We start from the raw sequence: 24,084 nt of genomic DNA on the forward strand, positions 1-24,084 counted from the left end.
CTTTTTTCCCCTCCCTGCCCCTTCTCCTTTCTTCTTGTCCTCTCTTCAGGTTTGTGCTCTTGCCCAACATCTGCCCTTGGCCCATGGGGCAATTTCCAGCCCGGGGTATTGTCTTTTTTTTTTTTTTTTTTTTTTAACAGCATGTCCCTCAGGGCAATAAACACACATTTGCATTTCAATAACAACTCCTGGCTATGTTTAGAAAGCACCACCCACAAATAATTAATATTTTAACACAAGAAACTCTTTGTTTCCCCTTTCTGAACAGTCTTCCCTCTGCATTCAGAAAGTGGAGGGAAGGAGGCTACATTTCTCACATATTGCTTGATAGGAGTACAAGTGAAGCTTGAAATAGCCCTGTGTGACTAATAGTGCTTTTCACACCTTGAACTTGTGATGACTGTTCTTCAACTTACTGTTGCCAACTGCTATCTCTCACCTTTCTCCTCAGGGACCACGTCATCTTCCATATAAGCCATCCAGTGCTTGACTTACAGAGGAAAACAATGCTGACTTCCTTACCTTGCTTCACAGCTTCTGTAGACAGTCTCTCTAAACCATCACGGGGAAGGATAATTGAAGATTCTCTACCTTCCTTCCATAGGTATACTTATTTCTCCCTTTTCCATCCTACCCTTAACTTCATCCTCACACCTCTAGATATATAACGGCAGATTGAAAGGGATAGAATCTTTATAAATATACCAGTGGCTTTTTACTTTTTTCAAGGAAATGAAATAAAAATTACTTAATTGTGTATAGCATTTGTAAATTCCAGAATATTCTCATTTGAAATTTATAATAGCCCTTTGGAGTAGGAAGGAGCATTAAATTATAGTATTATTACTATATATATTTTCCTAAAGAAGGAACTGAGGTTTAGAGAGGTAGATTAATTGATTGCCATTATGCCAAAAACCAAACAAATAAAAAGCACATATAACACATTATTCTGCATTTTCTACCTTCTTGTAGTTCAGGATCAAACTCATTCATTATTTCTTCATACAACTCACATTTTTTTTTTTTTAATTTTTATTTATTTATGATAGTCACACAGAGAGAGAGCGAGCGAGAGAGGCAGAGACATAGGCAGAGGGAGAAGCAGGCTCCATGCACCGGGAGCCCGATGTGGGATTCGATCCCGGGTCTCCAGGATCGCGCCCTGAGCCAAAGGCAGGCGCCAAACCGCTGCGCCACCCAGGGATCCCACAACTCACATTTCTTTAATTTCTACTGTGAGTGAGGCTTATTGGCTGTATGACTGGGATATGCTTATGTTAGATTGTGTGGGTTACAGTTGTTCTGCACATGACCGAATAAGCCTTTCTTCCCCCCCCCTTTAATGCTTTGACTCTACTTCAGCACTACACAGTTGGTTTCCTCATGTTATACCATCTGTCCTTCCATTGTGGACCCATGAGAACTGGTTTTCTACAAGCATCATTTAGTTGGCTTCTTTATAGTTGTTTACTACAACAATTACTTCTCAAGAATTAATGGATTCTTATTTGTTGAACTCAGATTTTCTTGCTTATACACTTTTCGAGATAATTCCTTCTATTCAGGTTGTCTTTTTGGGGAAAAAAAGTCATGTATAAATATATTCTATCCCAAGTTAAATGTATGCCATATTGGCATTTCATTTGCCAACCTTTTATTAGACATTAAAAATAGAATATCTGATATTAAGTATGTATTGATATTGACGTAGACCAAAGAAGAGAAGAGTAAACAAATATATCCTTGATGCAATACCTGAAATAATTTGGTTCTGGTGTAATGAGCAGTTCCATTCATTTAAAAATGTATGGAGACAGATAATGAGGCAGATGCGATAATGCCATCCTGAAAGGTTTTCCTTTAATGAGCAATTAAAGTAATAAGATACTGGCAACAAGAAATTGACAAGAATGTTTTCTCACATTGTTAAGGTACTTATATAATAATATAGGAGTTATATATTATAAATTAAAAGCAAGGTAGAAGGTAAGATAATCTAGCATATCAATAAATCCATAGTTCAAGTACAAATTGTATACCCCTCTTATAGTATATGAAGCCAGTTTTTTAAAAAAATTGTTGATTTATTTGAGAGAGAGAAAGAGTACAAGTGGGAAGGGCAAGAGGAGAGAGACTCTCAAGCAGACGCCACACTGAGTATGGAACCCGTCTTGGGGCTGAATCTCACACCCCTGAGATCATGATGTGAGCCAAAACCAAGAATTGGATGCTTAATCAACTGTGCCACCCAGGCACCCCTATCATGAGGCCATTTTTGAAGTAAAATGGTAGTATCTCTGTATTGGTCTCATCCAATGGTCAATTAAATTGATTAATAGCTTAGATAAAATATTGAATTAATATTTACTGAGAAGTTAATATCTTAACAACCCAATACGACACCTATTATTAGTATTCATTTTGCTAGTTGAGGAAACTATGTCTCCAAGGGGCTAAATTGCATTCCCTGGGTCATACAGCAAGTAGGTAGCAAGTAGGGACTATGTTAAGAATCCAGGCAGTCTGGCTTCAGAAACATTAACTCTTACAGTGGACTCCTTCAAGTCCAAGTTCTGTGAAGTACATTTTGAAAAGAAATCCTGACAAAATCCAATGATGGTAGATGAAGCAAAAGCCTATTCCGATCATATTTTCCAAACAAAATTTAGGATACATAGTTTGACAAATAGTATGGCACATAGGAGCCATTCAGTAATTACCTGGAGTGAATAGGGCAGGATGTTTGAAATCAAGGTTGTCTTGGAAAACCTTGGAAGATTCTGTATCTTATACATGCTCTTCAAAATGCTAACCATAGACCTTTTTTTTTAATAATAAATTTATTTTTTATTGGTGTTCAATTTGCCAACATATAGAATAACACCCAGTGCTCATCCCGTCAAGTGCCCACCTCAGTGCCCGCCACCTAGTCACCCCCAACCCCCGCCCTCCTCCCCTTCCACCACCCCTAGTTCATTTCCCAGAGTTAGGAGTCTTCCATGTTCTGTCTCTCTTTCTGATATTTCCCACTTATTTTTCCTCCTTTCCCCTTTATTCCCTTTCACTATTATTTATATTCCCCAAATAAATGAGGCCATATAATGTTTGTCCTTCTCCGATTGACTTATTTCACTCAGCATAATACCCTCCAGTTCCATCCACATCGAAATAAATGGTGGGTATTTGTCGTTTCTAATGGCTGAGGAATATTCCATTGTATACATAGACCACATCTCCTTTATCCATTCATCTTTCGATGGACACCGAGGCTCCTTCCACAGTGTGGCTATTGTGGACATTGTTGCTATAAACATCGGGGTGCAGGTGTCCCGGCGTTTCATTGCATCTGTATCTTTGGGGTAAATCCCCGACAGTGCAATTGCTGGGTCATAGGGCAGATCTATTTTTAACTCTTTGAGGAACCTCCACACAGTTTTCCAGAGTGGCTGAACCATTTCACATTCCCACCAACAGTGCAAGAGGCTAACCATAGACCTTATGCATAAGATGCATATTTGATATTCTTCCTCTAGAATGAGAGACTCTTTGATACTCTTTTTTTCAGGGTGGTATTGGTGTTCATATTGTCATTTACCTAGAACTGAATCATTTAATCTTTTATTGATTTGGTTGTAGTGTTTAATCTCTTGATAATATATCAATTGATGAGATGCTTGACTTACCTCGTAGAGCAAGAAGTCTAAAATGGTTTTTGTATTATTTATAATTAACTTCAGTCTAGACTTGATGCAGCATTATAGTATATTTTGCCTGTTCAATTGGGATAAGTTTGCTGGAAATTTTCTTAAATAAGTAAAATATTGTAGCCTGGTTGTTATTTATCAATCAAACATAAAATCAAAGTAACGTGAAGGGGAAAACAAATTCTTGGTTATTTATTTTTATTTATTTATTTATTTATTTATTTATTTATTTATTTATTATTTACTTTTAAAAAAGATTTATTTATTTATTTGAGAGAGAAAGAGGGAGAGAGTGATGGGGAAGGGCAGAGGGAAAGGGAGAGAGAAAAATGGTAAGCAGACTTCATGCTGAGAGCAGAGCAGAACGTGGGTCTCAGTCTTATGACCCTGAGATTATGACCTGAACAGAAACCAAGAGTTGGACGCTTAAGTGACTGTGCGACTCAAATGCCCCAATTCTTGTTTGTTTGTTTATTTATTTATTAAAATATTTTTATTTATTTATTCATGAGAGACACACAGAGAGGCAGAGACAGAGAAGCAGGCTCCACACAGGGAGCCCGATGTGGGACTTGATCCTGGGACTCCAGGATCACACCCTGAGCCAAAGGCAGATGCTCAACCGCTGGGCTACCCAGGTTTCCCATTCTTGCTCTTTTAAATTGTTTTTTTAAAAAGAAGAGAAACATTTCAGGAATAAACCTTTTCTGGTTCCGAATTCCAATAGAGGTTATAGCTTCCTAAGTCACTTCTTTTGAAAATTCAAATTACTCTGTCTCTATTTGAAATTTCAGGATGTTGTATAAGTTGCATCTTCACACAAAAGAGAAGAAATGGAGCTTGTATCTGGCCTGTCATCATTCTTGCAGACCCTCATCTTCTGATGTTATTGATCTTCAAAGGAATCTTTTTAAAGTAAATGTATAAATGAGTTCAGCTTACTTGGAACCCATCTTCAGTATCACCAGTGATACAGTAAGAGTGGTACCATGAAATAGAAAGTCTAAGTTCTGGGGCTCCTGGGTGGCTCAGTCAGTTAAACATCTGCCTTCAGCTTAGGTTATGATCCTAAGGTCTGGGATCAGGCCCCACATCAGGCATCCTGTTCAGTGGGGGGTCTGCTTTTCCCTCTCCCTCTACTTGTGCTCTCTGGCTCTCTCTCTGTCAAATAAATAAATAAAATCTAAAACAAACAAACAAAAAATAAAAAGATAAAGTCTAAATTCACTTAAGTTCTGGTGATTGTGAAATAATTTATCAGTAAAAACACCCAGACACCCAGTTATCTCATCAGGAGGGATGAGATAACTAGGGGAAAGAAGTGATGCATCACACTGTTTTATACAATTGGTTTTATATTTCTAGTGATAATTTATGTGTAGCATTTATAGTATGTACTTTTAAGATCATCACTGAGTAAGGGTGAGTACTATGCTTATGGAAACATGACAAATGGATATTATAAATAAAATTTCATTTTTTTTTCAGGCCATTCTCATTTTCAGGTATGACAAATATCATGCAGAGCCAGTTGTACCTTTAATTGTTATATTCACAATCTTTTCTTTAAAATGTCACCTAAATGTAGAGATCTGTGTTCCATCAAAAAATAGTAGTAAAAATAAGCATATGAGATATTCCTAGAAGCAATGGCAGGGTAGATAAGAGTGATCTGGGGCTCAGCTGCATGTGTTCAAATCCCAGTCCTGCTTCTTACAGCCATGTAACCCTCAGAAATTCACCACCTGATTGGTGTAGAGTGTATCAATAGGAGATTGGAATTGGCCTGGGTAGACAAAAAGCAAGAATTTATCGGTGCAAAGTTAGACCTGCTGCCATAAACAGGATTGAGCAAACTGGTCCTCCTTGTCAGATTGATCCCCTTGTGGAGACAGACTAATGTTACCCCTGAGTTCATCCAAACCCCTTTGTACTTACTCCATGCTCACTCACTAGGCCCTTTGCTGAGAGGAGTTTGGTTTCTCATGTGCTGGGAAGGAAATAGACTGGCCAGCCAACTTGAGTCTTACAATGTTCCTGGCATTGAGATTTCTTGTTATAATTCTTCCTATGATTGTTGGGTGATAGCAGGTTCTTGTGAGTTTCACTTAGGAAGGCCATATAGTATTATGCAAAAGTTTTAAAATTTGAATATATGAAACAATCACTCAAGAAACTTGTTAAAAAAACAAACAAACTAGATTCCTGCCCCTTTTGTCCCACAACACATACACATACACATACACACACACACACACACACACACACACAAAGAGATTTGGAAGATCTGGCCTGAAGTCAAGGAACCTATGTTGTTAATAGACACTCCAAGCAATTCTCTGATGCAGGTAGTATTTAGACCAGGCCCCACAGTGTGCTGGAATACTGGGGAATATAACTTTACAGTTAGATCAGAGTTTGACACAAGCTCTACCTCCTTCTAAACTCTTAGGAATTTGAGGCAAGTTTCTCAATGTTTCTGAACTTCAGTTCCTCAGTTTGTAAGAAGGGATATATTATAGGGAAAGTACCTAATATGGTCCTCATGTGGCAGTTACTATTACTTCATCAATGTGAGGCAAGCTCTTGGAACCTATTCCTGTCAAAGAGAAGCAAAACATTTATCAAAATGCTCCAGACTGTGAATTCTCAGGACTAAACTGTAGAAGATAGTGACCTTACCAAGATGCTGCTGCCTTCAGAGGCCCTATCTTTTCTATGTACCTATTTAAACACCTAAGCCACAGTGAGTGCTAAATGGATATCAGAGAAGGAACTCGAGTTCCTTCTCTCATGCATGGACAGGTAGCATCCTTTCTGAGATCTTTTATTATGTATCCCTTTGTTTCAGAATTTCCAAAATGACGAAGTAAAGTTCCAAAGCACACAGCCATACCCCACACTTTTTTTCTTTTTGTTTAGGGCAAACAGCCCCCAGATTAAAATAAAAAAAAATATGTCTCGATTCTTCAATCTTATCTATGCAGCTAAAAAAGTAAACCCCAGCCTGGTGATGCTTTTATTTACATTCTAGAGTTTTTCAGCTGGAAACGACCGGTATAATCATCTGGCTCTTGTCTGATGTTAAAGATGAAGAAACTGAGGCCTGGAGATACTCAGAGCCAGGTCTGGAGTCCTGCTTCTTGTCCCTTCTGTTACTGCACTTTTTTTTAATGGTCCTCTAGATAGATGTGTCACAGCTACTCAGAGTGCTTTGTGCTGCGAGTGTGGGTCAGGAGTGGCAGGTTGCACATCAGCTGGGTTCTGTTCATTGTAAGGAGGTGGCTGTGTGAGTGACTTTAGACAGCTTTGCTGTGTTTTCCAGATGAGAATCTGACAAAGTCCAGGCACTTTGGATACCACTGCGTGCTGACAAATGGCTTGACAAATGGGAAATGTAAAAAAGGGTGCTGGTGGGTGGGAGAGGAGGCTAATTCTCCCCTTAGGAATATTTAAGACAACAGCAACAGGCTACAAAATGATTCCTGAGTATGTGACTTTTTAAAAGCCCTATTTGATTGAACTGGAATGCCTCTTTTTGTCATGGGTTGTTTTGTATTTCATTTGATGTGCATTGTCAACTACCAGGGAATTGTTCCTTTTTATTATGAAGGCTAAGTTAGAAATTCATTTTAGTGTTAAATGGTGTATTGGACAAGTTCATGATGAGAATAAAAGGAAGTATACTTTGTCCATGACTTATAGTATTATAATTCTTTTCTCTGCAAGATAATGGGATCCGAGAGTTATATGCATCAGTGTTTGGACTTAACTTTGGTTTGTGTGTACTGAGAAGAATCAAAATTCAGCTTGATACCCTGGAAATTAACTTTTCACTCCAAACTTTTAATAGGAATGTTTTATGTGCCTCTGGGTAAGTCCATTTGACCTTCACAACACACTTTTGCCTGCTCCATTAACAGATTCTGATTTTGAGACTACTTTTTTAATATCCTGTTTGACCCAAATACTTTCTAGACAATGCAGAATGAATTATGTGTGATGTGCAACATTGGCAAATGGTACCATGTATTATTTCAGAGCCTTGATGATGAAAGAACAATAATAAAATAGTAGTTGGGGGAAAAAAGAAATGAGAAGGAAGGAAGGCTGGAAGAAAGGATAAGAAGGCAGAGAGGAAGTAAAAGGAAGGAAAGATTGAAGGAAGAAGGGATAAAAGAGAAATATAGAAAAAAAATACAAACTTCAAAGAGAAACTAATTATATGGCTGTGTTAAGGGCTAAAGGGAAGTAGTGGTTTCAGTGACAAGTGAGGGCTTGGGTAGGTAGAGAGAAGATCATGTGAGAGGTAACAGCTCTATTCCTGCTCATCTCTCTCTCTCTATCTTTCTGAGAAGCATCACTAGATGCTACCAGATATGTCTCCCTTATTGACATATTTTATTGAAGACCTGTCTACTATGTGACTATTCACTTGTGTTTACTTCCCTACTCCTGGTAGAAGCATCAGGGGACTCAAGAGTGACTACGTTCAATTGCCTTAATTCAGTCCCTTGACATCATTCAGATAATGTATTCTAGCAGAGAAAAGTAGGATTTGCAATGTAACATGTCAGACTAAAAGCATATGTCTTCCATATGTCTACAATGTGATCTTGCACAGGTTATAAAGCCTCTGACTCAGTTTTGTCATCTGCTGAATAGGGATACTAATTGGCTCGTTGAGTGGGGTGCTGGAGGAGACTTGAACCAACTCATAAGAGCCCAAAGTGCCCATCTCTTCTAGTTCCATAGTCAGAGATGTTACATTAGTAAGTTCGGATTGAAATATTAGTAATGAAAATATTTACACTAAAGAAATTGCCAAAGACTACAGATCAAGGCCTCTTTTCTTTCCAGAGCCTATTGTTAAACATTTATTGGTACATCTCTGCTTGTGGTAAGATGAGATAATAAATAGGTTCTTATCATTTGTAGGGATGCAATATTAATTTTCTTTCATCTGAGCCATCTCTAAAGAATATATGTATCTAAATACTTTTGATGTCAACGCCTCTAGGTAAAACAGAATGACCATATATTGTTACTTGAAAACTCAATTTCATATTATTATCTCCATGCTTAGTGTTTGTTTTTTTTATATGACTCTATGTTCTTCTCTTTGCCTCTCTCTCTTTCAAGACAGCTCAGAAAAGAGTTTTAAAAATTTACCTATTTTCTCTAATTCTCCGTACATGATGCATAATACAATGTTCTGTGGAGATCATAATAATATTGAATTTTAGTATGCTTTTCAATGTGAACATACATGGTTCAGCATCATCTTTAGTGGATTTTGATGAGCTCCAAGTTTAACATGCTAAGTTATAAAGGGTTTAACACATATAAAAGCAAGGAAAAAGGTTTCCTGAGAGAGATGACCTTTGTGCTGATCTGTGAAATATGGTCTGATCTCCCTGGAAGGATGCAAGAATAAAGGGGAAGATAGATGAATCAGAGAAATCTTAATTGTAGGAGGAAGGGCAGAAACCCGGGATGTAGCTGGAGAGATTTGCCTTGGTAAGGAGTTTAAAATACACTTGGAAGGTCAGGCTGAGGCTACATCTTAAAAGGCAGACAGAGGAGTTTGTACTTCATTGACTATTCAAGGGAGGAGCACTGGAGTAAAAACAATTGGAACTACATCTTAGGAAGACTGACTAGGTAGTGTCAAAGATGAAATGGGGAAGGGAGAGACTAGAGAGTGTGTACAGTACGAGAGTATTGTATCAGTCTCCCCTAGTCTCAGTTGACTTGTCTGCCCAATGTGAACAAGAGTGTTCTCCTCTAGGAGTTATTGTGATGATGTGATGAAGCAGATGCAGCCATGCTTGTAAATGAAGGACATACATCTGGCACAGGAGAGCTATCTAGAGGACCCTCCCGCTCCTACCAAATCCATCTTCCTACGGTTGACTTTTTACTTCCCCAAATAATGGCATACTTCAGACATAACTGGGAGCTGATAACACACAACTAGATGGAAAAGATGCCAGTAATCTGTAAAGAAACAGATGGAAACTGTTTTCCTTTAAAACACTTAAGGGCAAGAGAAAGATGTGTGGGAGGCACACCCGCTATAGAAATACTGTCCTAGTATGTAGGCTCTGATTCTCAACATTCACATAATTAGCACATCTTGACAGGGTGAAAGCGGCCACCCAGCCTCTCTCTTTGAAGGGGCAGAGGTCAATGACAGCTGCTGCTTGGGCCTTTGGGGGGATATTCTGCTTGAGACCAGCTGGGGGAAATAGATCCCCAGGAAGAGTGGTCACTCAATGATGAGAGCTCCGTTCCTTTTTCTTGTAAACAGTGAACACCCTGGAAGGACCATCTGCACTGTTCCAATACATTCTGCACCTGGGTTTTTGTTTTCTTTGCTGAAGAACAGCGGCCTGGTATGCATCAGGAGTTCCCATCTGTCTCACAGATAGTCATGGAGCTCTCGACTGTGTGCATTTTATCTGAGAATGAGTGATTCAGTTCATTCCCACTCCAAACAAAAGCCCCAAATTGCAATATTATGAATGTTTCAGGGGCAGAGTTCTATTGCAATGTAAAATTAAAAAATTATATGCCTACACATGATGTAGAAATGATACACTTCTTGCCTGGTCATTTAATTAAAGTCGCATACTTTTTCAGACTTCAACTTCAGATTTTTTTGGCAAACTGCTGTGCCTGCAAAAACACTGTTCCTCTGAAAATTCCAAAACACTTTACATTTGTCACTTGGTGAGAAATATTGAAACTTGTATTTTATGAGTTAAAAAGCAGGAAACCAAGGAGTAAAATACTTGTCAACATCCTTTTTGAGAGCCAGAAAAACAGAAGGGCAGATAATTTATGAATCCATAAGCACCCCAATTCTGATTCAGCCTACTAAATTCTTTACAGTGTCTTTTTGCAGGTTGGTTTTGTTGCATACAGGAGATATGTCTTTCTCAAAAGGCAGGAGCATTCTTCTCAAAAGGCAGGAGCATTTCTCAAAAGGAGGTGCACTTTTGCCCTTTCCTCAAGGAAGGGAGACTCAAAGAGATTTCCCGCCATACCTAGAAATTCTGCCTACTAGTTTATTATGGCGAAAATGTGTCTGCCTTGGTCATTGGAAGTAGCTGGTATCTCTATCTAAAGTTGTCTTAACAGACAACAGTAATTTTTGACAAACTTTGTCAGCAGCGGGCAAATTCTCTAGATAGCGATGCTGCTGATTCCTGTGCCCTCTTCTGAGTCCTAACAGCATTGGCAGTGTGATGTGGAAATCTAATTGAGCACTCCTAGTGGAGACACAGTGACTCCCAAGTGCCTTTCCACAGTGAAGAAGGCATCACTGAAAAACTGTTCAAAACAGATTGTGACGTTTACTGCCCAGTCTGCTTAAATGAGCAAACTAATTCCATGAAGACACGATGATAGAAAGCCTCTGTATGTTTTTCATAGAATTTTGTTTGGTCTGTCTCTGTCCAGGCATCTTTACACTGAAAGTGGAGGATATTATGTACCTTACAGAATTGTGGTGACAGTGAAATGGAATAACCCTTGAAAGTTACCTTGTGCATACTAGTTCCTCAATAAATATTTGTTCAAAGATTGACTGAATCAGTCAACCACCAGAAGATAAGTAGATAGTTTCCTTGAAATGCCATGAGTCAAACATTGCCTTGCCCAAAGAAGGGGAAATTTAAAAATTATCTTATAAGAAAGTAAAGTGGACAAAATTGTTCTATCAAGTATGTATATAAAGTACTCTTCCAAAACTTTCTGATAAAAGGTGACCCACTGTCTGGAAATACTATGAGAAAAGAGTGGATTATCACTGTAGGCACTGGATTCAGGTCTATTATAAATGCATGATAAGTCAAATTATATATTCTTCCCTTTGAGCAATGATTAGGTGTTTCGAGGACTCTGTAGTTGTAGGTGATGAGAAACAAAGTATAAACTGCTCAGTGTTCTTTAGATGTTTAAAAATAAAAACTTGGATAATAATGTAAACCTATGTCTGAATATTTTGAATAATCAATCAAACTTGGCTAATAATGTAAATCTACATCTGAATATTTTGAATAATCAGTAAGTCCATTCCTTGTTTAAGATTGATTCCAGGATTCATAAGATAGGAAGCTTTCATCCTATCATGAAAAAAGCTACATAAGTAGAGAGAGTAGGTTATATAATGACCATATATAGTCTTTTAATAAAAATTTTTCAAACTCTATCAGTCATGGTCAGATACTTACATTTCACCAACAAAATTCACTAAAAAAACAAACTTCTGTACAGTATAGTCCAGTTATCTGAGCTATACAACTTAATTCATTTTGTAGATGACACAATTAAGGTATAGCTTTTGATGTATTTCAAAAGAAAGACTCCTAAAACATTTCCTGATTGAGTCAAATTAGACATGTTTTTGGTTTGTTCCTTTGATAATAATGTTATTTTTGTTTGCCTGTGCCTCTTATGATCATTTTCACTACATTTCCCTTTTCAACATACCTGTAAGGTGGACTCATTATGAAGATGAAGACTCTGGGATTCTGAGAGGTTGTTTGTTCTGACTCACACGGCTATTATTACTTGGCAAAATCAGGATTAGTGCCCAGGTCACCTGACTGGGAGTTCAATGCTCACTCACTCCCCAAGGCTGTAGCTCTCTCTGCTATTTTAAGAAACCAAATTTGGATATGAATTAAGTGAGTTTTAGCTTTGAAGAGGGGCATTGCTCAAATCCTATGTCAATGCAACTGTAGAAAGAGTAGAGGAACTGGTATTAAGTAGGTTGGGGCAAGAAAAGAAAAAGGAAAAGAAAGATATCTGGAGTAAGATGAAGAGGAAAGACAGAAAGATAGATGAGAAAATGGGTGGAAGAGGAAGAAGAGAGAGACACACAAGTGCTTTCAGATTACTTCCATGGAATCTGCTGCCTTCCATACTCCCAGCTCCTACGCTATCTTTAGTGGCTTCTGCCATGTTTTACATAGAATACTGTACCTCTCTCATTGAGGTACTTACCACACTATGTTATATTGATTAACTATTTCCTTGCTATTTGGTAAGGCCCACAGAGATGGGAGATGTCTTTCACACCATTGAGTTGGGTATGTAATACGCACTTACTAGATATATTTTTTAAATATTTTATTTATTTATTCATGAGACACACACACACACACACACACACACAGAGAGAGAGAGAGAAGAGAGGCAGAGACATAGGCAGAGGCAGAGGGAGAAGCAGGCTCCATGCAGGGTGCCTGATGTGGGACTCGATCCCGGGTCTCCAGGATCATGACCTAGGCTGAAGGCGGCACTAAACAGCTGAGCCACCCAGGCTGCCCTTACTAGATATATTTTGAATGCATTACTAATTAGGGAATAGGATCATACCTTGGGCTATTTGGATGCCACTAAATTTTGCTCACATCTATTCTATAGGCAAAAGATCTTGAAGCTAGGATGCTTGCTTGAAAGTGGATCAGAAATCTTTAAGGATTTGCCATTTAGACTGCTTAAATATTTGATATTATTAAAAAATGTAATGTATATTGAACATTTTAGATGAATTGAGACGACAAGTTCCTCTTTGTTGTCTTAAGGTTTTTTTTTAAATGAATGATCACTGATTCTACTCTCTCTCTTTATGGTAAGTTTTCAAATTACATAATTGGCCATGATTCACATTACACCCATATTAGATGGTGAGTTTATCTCATAATACTGAATCTGTTTGGCAGTGGAAAGTTTATTTCTTTTTCTTCACAAATTTGATTAGGAAGCCCATTTCATTCTTCTATGATAATAATGGCTCTAATGTTTTTGATTTGTGCCCAAGGTCATTTATACCTCAAGAGCCTTTACGCATCTTTTCTATCTTGTTTCACTTCCTGAGTTAAAGGCTATCTTTATTACGATATTAAATAATTGAATAAGAAAATGGGTAAGGAAAAAAGGTCTTCCTGGGGAAAAATTTCTTTAATTGAGTTTTGTGTTATAACTTATAAGAAATATTTGAACTTTCTAGAACCTTAGGAAAATTCTTTAAGGGCTTCTTTCTCTTCCTCCTATTTGAATCTTACTTAAGCTGGAAAATAGGCACATGTTTTTAAACCACAAAAACTCATAAAATGCAACTCTCCAGCTTACTCTATTTGTTAATTTCTTTGACTAAATTTTGTAATATGGATCATATTATTAATATTAAACTAAAGTAGACGTTTTGTTTTCTGAAGCTTAGACCCCTTTTAAAATTCTGAGTTTTTGAGAAAATAATCTCAGTTCATTTGGTGAATAGTCCATAAAGATTCTAGTTAGTGAATGTCATTACTTTTTAAAAAGATTTTATTTATTTTTTTGAGAGAGAAAGAGAGAGCACTAGTAAGAGAGACAAGGGAGAAAGAGAATCTCAAACAGACTCCCTGCTGTGCATGGAGCTTGATGTGGGGCACAATCCCAGCACTTTGAGATCATCACTTGAGTCAAATCAAGAGTTGGATGCTTACCCTACTGCACCACCCAGGCACCCCAATGAGTGTCTTCAAATTATTGAAATTTGAAGGACAGCTGTGTGTATGTGGAATGTGTATGTGTGTGTGTGTGTGTGTGTGTGTGTGACCTATTCTTTGACAATACTTTTTGAATTGTAAAAATGTTTTTAGTGGACATTTTCTGATTGTGCATGCTAAGATGGAGCTCTCTACATGGAGGTAGGACAATTGTCAGGTTGGGATAAGGTCTGGAACTTCTGAGAAGAAAGCAAAATTTTAGCCTAGCAATATTCCTGCCTTCATGTAGAAGATTCCATAATAGCATACAGGATCAGAAGATGCCCACTGACATTTTTACAACTCAAAATGTATTTATATTGTAACTTTAGACAATATAAACAAATATACATTGAAAAGTATTGTTCCAATTCCCATCTATCCCATACCAACCCACAATAGGTAACCATTTCAATTAGTTCCTGTTTTTCTATTTCTAATTTTTGCTTTAAGAAAGAGCATCTTCTAACTATTTAGTGTCAGGGATACACTAGTAACAAATACAAGCAGCCCTTGGACATTACAGTCTAGAGAGAGAGGCAGACAGTAAAAATAGACACTAATAGTAGAACTATTACAAATTGCAATAAGTCGCTTAAATAACATAATGGGTACTGAGAGGTTAGTGGTTCTCAAATCTGAATGGGCACATCTTTTTTTTTTTTTTAAAGACTATGCTAATACATCTACACTGCAAAAATAAACTACACACTACAGAAAACTATATAGTAAAAACACACACATCTCCCCAAATGCTTCTCTCCAAAGGTTAAGTTGTAATATGTATATGTATTGCTCAGGATATTATATATATAAATTCAAATGTACTTAGAGATACACATAAAATAAGATGTTAAAGATGACTTGTTATCTCAGAATTTCTGCTGAGGCTCCAAAAGCCTAGAACAGTAAAATAGGTATCAAGCTCTCCCCTCATAGTAAAGCAAGACATGAGACTGTTTATATACGATACATTCAGAAGCTTAAGGCTTGTGTGGCCACTGTTGACTCATTATCCATAACAAAGCTATAAAAAGAAACTTGAGAGGACAACATTTTTGGAGTATTGTTTTTCTGCTTATGGATTCCTTTCCTCATGGAGAGGAACTTGGGGATCCTTTGTCTTCACATTAACCAAAGTGGGAAAGGACGCTTTGTGAGAATTACTGAGAGATTCTGACTTGTGTCATCTGGAATTTGGAGGGCACAGGGATCCTGACTCACGTTTGCAGAGTCAAGGGCAATAGACTCTTGAGAGGCAGAGCTGATAGCAGGCTGCAAGTGCCTATTTTCTGAGGGAAAAGAAGTGGACTGAGGGCAAATGTGGGTGGGTGGGAGAAATCCTACCAGGAATCATCTTAAAAGGATCTCATCTAAGAGGACTACTTGGAAGAGCCATGAAACCTCAATAGAAGACATGACCCTCTGAGTCCAAAGCCTGAGGGAATGACCTAAGTAATCAGCCAGGGAAGTATCCAGAGACCAGCAGCTGAAGGTCTTCTGCTTAAAAACTCTGACTTCAAAAGAAACCCACAGAAGGGAGTCCTGGGTGGTTGAGCATCTGACTTTGGCTCAATGCGTGATCCCAGGTCTGGGATCAAGTCCCACATCAGGGTCCCTGCAAGGAGCCTGCTTCTCCCTCTACCTATGTCTCTGCCTCTCTCTCTGTGTTTCTCATGAATAAATAAAATCTTAAAAAAAAAAAAAAACCACAGGAGAAGAGCATAGCAACTGTGCAGCCAGCACAGTAAGTGGGAACCAGTGCCAGATTACAAGTGCATCAGGCACTTAATCTGTGTTCTTTATCCCTGACCATCTCCTCTTTGAAGCCCAACCTTAGAAAGATCAGAAACAGCAGTGCCAAGTGGGAGAGGACGATTATTAGAGCAATAAAGGAGAGTATAGAAGAAGCTGGTCATGTCCCTCTGTTCCTCTCCCCCATTGTAGGCTTCTAAGTCTCAAGCTAGCTATAGTCTTGGGGTTAAGGAAAGGGAGAGTTATCTTATTTTAACTTTTTTTTTTTTTTACTGTTTTTCTTTTTATTAGCATCCATTTCATGTAAACTTCATACTTACAGTGCACATATTTTAGAGTGGGGATAGTTTTAAGTTAAATTTTCTATTGTTACCCCCAAATGGTATTGGTAAAACAGGATCTTCTCTCCCCCAAACCCTGATTTTTAGCATTTGCCAATTTTATGGTATAAATACTCCCACTATGAGCAATATCAACCTACCAAAGCTTTAACACCACTCTGAAGAATCTCTGAATAGTAGGCAAATTTAAAACATAATTGAGTTGGTGCAAGGTAGTTGAGATTAATTTTGAATAAGCAGAGATGAGAAAAACTATACAGTACATTTCTCCTAATGGAGTCTTGTGTAGGGATTGGTGTGAGCAAGAGAACAGGCCCATAGAATCAACCTAGCAGCAAATGATGAGAAATAATTACATGTCTGTATTAGGATTCTTTAGAGAAACAGAACCAATCAAGGTATCTTCCTCTCTCTCTCTCTCTTTCTCCCTCTCCCTCTATTATAAGGAATTAGCTCAAACAATTATGGAGGTTGATAAGTCCCAAGATCTGCAACTGACAAGATGGAGACCCAAGTGGGTCAATGGTATACTTCCAATCTGAGTCCAATGGTGTGAGAACCTGGGGAGCCAATGATGTAAGTCTCAATCCAACTCTAAGTCAGAGGACAATAGAAGACCCATGTCCCAGCTTGAAGGTAGTCATGCAGAGAGATAGAATTCTTTTTTACTCAACATTTTTGTTCTAATCATGCCTTCAGTGCACTGAATGAGACCCACATACATTAGGAAAGGCCAATCTGCTTTACTCATTCTACTGATTCTGATGTCAATTTTATCCAGAAACATTCTCATGGACATATCAGAAATAATGTTTAACTAAATATCTGGGCACCCCCATGGCTGGCTAGTCAAAGTTGACACATAAAATTAACCATTACAATCATTTTATTATTGAACTTAGCTTACTGAGTTTAAATATCTGTGGAACAGGATATTAAAAATGACATCCTGAATGTTGGCTAAGCAGAAAGCTGAAAACAATAATAGATAAGTATTTCCATATTCTAAAGAGAATTATTAAATTTATGTCCTCTTTTTGCGTGGTGAATGAACTTGTCTCCTCAAATAGAAGGATTTATCTCCAGCATAGAGAAGAGAAAATTATTATTTAGAAACATAAGTTTTCTTTTTTAAAAAAATATTTTATTTATTTATTCATGAGAAACACAGAGAGGGAGGCAGAGACACAGTCAGAGGGAGAAGCAGGCTCCATGCAGAGAGCCTGATGTGGGACTTGATCCCGGGACCCAGGATCACTCCTTGAGCCAAAGGCAGACGCTCAACCACTGAGCCACCCAGGCAACCCTAGAAAGATCAATTTTCTAAGGAAATTTATAGAAGTAGAAAATATTTTGGCTTTTTTTCCCCAGAGAGAAGAAGGTGCTTCTTTTCTTGGCCAAATAACAGTCTCTAAATCAAGAAACACTTAGGAGATTGGGCAGGCATATACTGGAATTGACTGGACTGCAGATTTATGTGCTGAAGTAGCCATGGGCTTTGACGAAAGCATCAGGTATGACCTCAATGCATGTTTCCCAGTGGTTGGGAATCTACGTTGCAATAGGGATTAGTGATTCCTTCTTATCTTGAAAGTTCTGAAAGTAGGAAGCTAACAGGTTGAAGAAAAAAGGCCACCATTGGGCAAACTGCCCATTGGCAGGGAAATAAAGGGTGTCATTTCGGGAAGATAAAGGGTTATTTAGGATGGTGTCTAGGTCTGAGCTGTCTCGAAAGGAGCTTGCCCCCAAGGCCTGCCTGTTGGGCCATGGCATTCCAACTAAAAGAGGCTCTCTCATAATTTTTGATGACAGTAAATGTGTCACTGCCTGAGGATTGTAATGCATTAGAACTAAGATGTAACTCAGAATATGTATTTTTTAAAAACTCCCCCCCCCCCCACAAAAAACTTTTCCCAATTATGTCTAATATTGGACCAAATTTAGGATCTACCAGATTTGTAGATAGTAACCTATTTAAACTTCTACAACTACCTAAATATCCTCATCACTGCCTCTCTACAAAAATAAACAGTCTGGAAATAGCATACTTTTCAAGCTTCTTGGAAACCACATATATAAAAATGCAAATGGGAATACACATGCAATTATATATGATTTTTTTATTTCCCTACTGCTCAAAAAAGTGCATACTCTGTCACTTCCAAATATAATCTTTTTCTTCATTGCTATCTGCCTAGGAACTGACAGTCAGCTACTCAGAGAAGTTATAGCTGTCCTCAGTTCCACCCTGTTTTAGAAATTAGAGGGATTGATTTCAATAAAACATAATTGCTTTCTGATATTTTCTTTTGAAGCTGTAAGTTGATTTTGCTCTAATATTTCAGCATCCTCTATAATTTTCTGCAATCTCAGCTGACTCACCCAGAAATAATGCTGTAAAGCAGAAGACTACATGTAAATGGTGTAAAATTATTCTATACTTTTCTCAGGGGAACACGTTTCTGCTGCTGGTGCTTTCTTGTTTGTTTTAAGGTGTAACTCTTTTCGCTGTATTTCAAAATATCACTAGTAGTATAAAGAGAATGGCAGTAGGGTTTAGCAGAGCAAGCTGTTACAGATGAGAATAATCCCCTCTGGCCCGAGTACACAACTGTACTGAAGCCAGCTCAGCTCTGACAGCCGTCTGGAGAGCTGAGCTTCACTAGGTGCTTTGAGTTGAATGTAATTCCTAATATTGCTTTTCCTTATTACCATTCTGAGACACTGCCCAGGGAAATGGCCAAGATCCGTGCTTAGGGCTCATGGTTGGCCTCAGTAATTTATTTATTAGCTTTGATATCTAATCTATTATAAAGGTCTATCTCTGAAAAGTTGGAGGAAGTGAGGTGCTTTCCTAGAGTTTAGCCCATGTAACTGCTCAGAGACCTGCTGCAGGACTTTCTGGAATTGTCCAAGTCTGGCTGCAAGTCGCATCCTTGAATATCTCCAAAAAGGAACCAAAGAACAAAAACCATCAAAATACACATAACTCTATATTCCCTCTTCTGAATAAGAGAACATCTTAGTTTTTGTTCTTTTACATCTAGAGATCTATCAGGTAGAGATCCCCTTCTTTTATTTCCATATGCCATCCTTTCCCTTCTGTCTTAATACCAAATGTCAGCCAGCTGACACTGTTCTCCTCATTTCTTCCCCCTCAGATTCCTAATGTGGTGTCATGATTTCCCAAACAGACCAACATATTAAAAGATTCCACAGATTTCCCAATTTGGGGGACAGTGACACATATTTACACCCAGACCACATCCAGTTCAGAATATGCTGATCATATGTGGATGCTGCAGAACTATTGATGGTCACATTTTGTACTGGAACAGAAATTATTTGAATGTGCTCAGATTCTTAATTTCGCTATAAGAAAACTTAGCCCTTGGCCTTCTGGAGTTAATTTACTACACGTATTGTTTCCATCCTTAAGGATAATACGATTGACCTATTGCAGGTGTTTGGATGGACAGACTGGCAGGTTTCGCCAAATGGCCTTTTCTATTTTTCTATTGGCAAAACACTATGCAAGTCTCAGAGAGCCAGAGACTAAATAGGATTTCAGAAATGAAGCTTTGTTATGTAAACCCTATGTAACACTGGCCCCAACAAGGGAAGTAGACATCAGTCTATTTAGAATATTGCCATCCAGTGTCCAAAAGATATATTACAGTTTTAACTTACACCACACAAGACCAAATGGATTACTACTTTCCCAAAGATGTACAAAGCAAAGTGCTCTGGAAGTATAAAGTATCACTCGATGGCCTACACTTGTACTCAGAAATAAAGAGCATTTGCTAGTGTATGACCTTGGACACAAAGAGCCATTACAGAGTTAATGTTTAGGCTACAGATGTAGTCAGAGATTACTATCTCTAAGTTTCCTGAACTTTCCTGCATATCACTTTCTTCAAATTTTGTGAGTATTAGAGGACATAGTATGTAAGCAAAAATACTCTAAAACAGTACTTGCACATAGTAGGCATTTTGTAAATATTAATGTCTTTTCCATTTGCTAAGTAAAAATAAATAGAAACTCTAAGGGGGTGGTGCAAAGGCCATTTTTCATACACCTTATTTTATGTACCAATGGCATATTTGGGTAAAATTTTAGAAAAAAAATTTTTTATTTTATTTTATTTTATTTTATTTTATTTTATTTTATTTTATTTTTTTGAGAGAAAGGGAGGGAGGGAGGGATCAAGAGAGGAGGGGGAGACAGAGAGGGAGACAAAAAATCTCAAGCAGACTCCATATTCAGCATGGAGCCCAACATGGGGTTCAAACTCATGACTCTGAGATCATGACCTGAGTTGAACTCAAGAGTCAGACACTCAAGTGACTGAACCACCCAGGTTCCCCTAGAAAACATTTTAAATGACACATCATAGTAAATTATAAAGTTTTAGCTATTAGAAATCTTTAAGCTATTGAAGACACTGGGCTAATATGTGGTCATTAACACAATAAAACTGTTTTAGAGTTTTCCCCATGTCCGCCATGAACTCTATACCACATTCAGCAGGCTTGACATTGTGTCATAATGCCACCATCACTCTCCCAGTTTCCCAGGCTAGAGATCACTGAGGCATCTACAGTTTCTTCCTCCCTCATTCCCAACAAGTCTCTAAATCATGTTAATCCTACCTCCAAATACCGCTCACCTTTGTTCGTCCTTCCAGGCCTCTGTCACTGCCTTATGATTCTTGGAGGATTATTGCAGTTTCCTCCTAGGTCACTCCCTTGCCTCTCATCTCTCTAGTCCAGTTTATCCAGGACATTGAGCAATCCAATCACATTCTTGCAGAAGTTCAGACACTAACCAAGCCTCTCTTTTTTTCTCTCCAACCCCATGTGATCTAATCTAAAAGCAGAAATATCCTTTCTTCCATTTTTTCTTACCTCAATCCTATTGATAGGTCCTGGTTTGTCAAAAACAAAATATGAATGTATGGGTGGAGCACACGAGACCCTTTGTGATCTGATTGTTGTTTACCTCTCCTCTCCTTCTTTCTGTCTCACCATTCACATCCTACTTCAGACATTGTGCCAACAAGTCTAGTCCCTTAGAGTTCCTCAAACACGTCCTGTCCTCTCTCTAATCCTTTTATTGTAGATGCCTCGCCTTTGCCTGGCTATTTCCTTCTTCAGGGCTTATCTTAGCTATCACTTCAGTCAGCAAGCTTTCTGGATGCTGCTTCTTTAAAACTATCAAGTAATTTTGTGAAAACTTCTGTCATACACTTTATCACATTTAATTAAAATCAATTAATTATCTATTTCTACTATGATATTCTTAGTTATTGGAAATTACTGGAAGTTCTCAGAGGCAGGTCAGAAACAAATCATCAAAAGACAGTTAGCTCTTTGGTGAATTAATCAAGTTTGAATTGGCTTAGAACTTCAGCTTCTTGAGGGCAAAGCCTTATATTATTAAGTTTAGTGTGCTCAATTCCTAGTCTAGTGCTCAGCAGGGCAGGTATTCAATAAATGATCTCCCCAATACAATTTAATTATTACTCCCTTTATGTCTCCAAGTGTTGTTAGTTCCAACAATAGTGATTTTCTTTTTTTCATGAAAATACCATGGATCAACTGATTCATTTTAGAAGTAGAAGCACTGTTCTTTAAGAATAATGAAGATATTGTGTATGTCAAGAAGCAATTCTCTTTTCCAAAAATACTGAACCAGTTTCCTTATCCTTTTTCTTTTTTTATGATTCCCACTTCAGCCCATACAGTTTGCATTTTCTTTGGCTAAAAAGTCCCATAGCCCAGGAGGGTATTCTGAGAACTTTCATGTGGTTATCATTTCTGGGAAAATCATTCCCTTGTCATACATATGTTTGGCACATTTGTCTTACTCTGTTTGCCTGGGGCTCTGGGATGACATTGTTTAGAGACAACAAAGTTGTCATTTTCAAAATAAGGAAAACAAGCAAATCAGTGGATGGAGAAACAAACGTTGGAACAACCTTAAAGAATCATATCAACCATAGGGAAATTCAAGTATGTTCATAATCTAAAGATTACCTACAAATTTTATTACATTGTATGTTTTGGATAGACCCAGATGATGCTGTTGCATCAGAAAATTTTTATCATAGTTGTCTTTTGGAGACCGTAATGATATTTACTTTTTAGTACCATAAAGATAATTCAATAAAATTGGTTTTAAAAATCTGAAGCATTCTTTTTACTTTTATTATTTAAAAAATTACCTTACTTACATTCAATTAATTAACATATAGTGTATTATTAGTTTCAGAGGTAGAGTGCAGTGACTTATTAGTTGCATATAACACCAGTGCTCATTACATCACATGCCCTCCTTCATGCCCATCATCCAGTTACCTTATTCCTCTACTCTAACCTCTCCTCTAGCAACCCTAGAGTTAAGAGTCTCTTATAATTTGTCTGGCTTTCTGATTTTATTTTATTTTATCTTTCCCCTATGATGTTCTGTTTTGTTTCTTAAATTCCACATATGAGGCTCACCATATGAAAATCTAGACAGAGAAGTTCACAGATATAGCAGCTGTTAGGATGGGAAAGCTGATAACCATACCTGCAGGTCTGATATGTGCATCTATAACTGTGCATGCGGCTAAAGAAGAAGAATACAAAAAGCAGCTAGTGAAACCAGAATGGCTTCCCGTATAAACTGCATCACCTCTGCAATCTAAATATGTTGAGGAACAGCCTGGTCATTTACAAATGGGCTTTGCATCCATTTGCACTACAACTGGTCATTATATTGGCTGATGCAAGAGTGTTTATGTGTTTGTGAAAAATGGAATAATGGATACAGTACAATCTGGAAAAGATGCATATGTCTATCTGAAGAATCCACCTTGAGATTTTCTTCCAAAAGTTGGAGCGATTACTCTTTCAGGATTGATAGGCTTGGTTTTGGCAAGAAAAGGTTCTAGGTTTAAGAAAATTGCTTATCCACTGGGACTGGCCACTTTGGGAGCAGCTGTTTGCTAACCAGTTCAGTCAGTAATAATTGCAAAGGTAACTGGGAAAAAGACATACACTACAAGCGAGCAAATTTATGAAGCAGTTAAATCATTGTGGACAAACATACAAAAAATAGTCCTTTCCTAAGTCTAAAGAAAAATCCAAGCTAGGGAATTCTGCTGAAATAGAAATACCTGCAAAAACAACTCACAGCCTAGAATAGTGCCTTTGCCAACTGAACCAATCTCTGAAACAAAGAGAAGATCAGAATCCACCTCAGGTGCTACATGGTTTATCTTGACCCTAAGCTCATGGGTCACGGGCAGTCGCATCCAGAAGATGTACATATGTACAGCACTAGAAGCTGAATAATCTGTATAGAGAACTACAAGATGTGTGAAGTTGAAAATAATGATGAAAAAAATCATATAAAGGGTAACTGTGACACAGAGAGTATGACTTTTTTTTTGAAGGATATAACTATCAAAGTTTTTCCCTCACATCTTCTAATATAATGTACAGTTTGACCAATCATATAAGGGATTAAAACACGAACTGTAAATTTAATACAAACAATATTAAATGGTTGATGAAGAGGCAGAAGTAGAAGTTTTGGGATGCATTTGATGATTTTTAAGAGTGTTTATAAAAAAAACAAAAATAGAGTAAATATATAAATACCAATGATATGTATGTGTGCATGTAAATATTTATACATATACATATTTGATTTTGTTTTTTTCAAATTATTGCCAGCTAAATTAG

General features: G+C 37.7%; 1 pseudogene; it reads left to right on the forward strand.

Annotated features, from left to right (window-relative positions):
- LOC119877813 overlaps positions 1-23,687 on the forward strand; it is a 40,977-nt pseudogene extending 17,290 nt beyond the window's left edge.
- Positions 23,688-24,084: the final 397 nt, after the last annotated feature.

Source organism: Canis lupus, chromosome 32 (genome assembly GCF_011100685.1).
Source record: "Canis lupus familiaris isolate Mischka breed German Shepherd chromosome 32, alternate assembly UU_Cfam_GSD_1.0, whole genome shotgun sequence".
In the NCBI taxonomy this organism is placed as follows: Eukaryota; Metazoa; Chordata; class Mammalia; order Carnivora; family Canidae; genus Canis; species Canis lupus.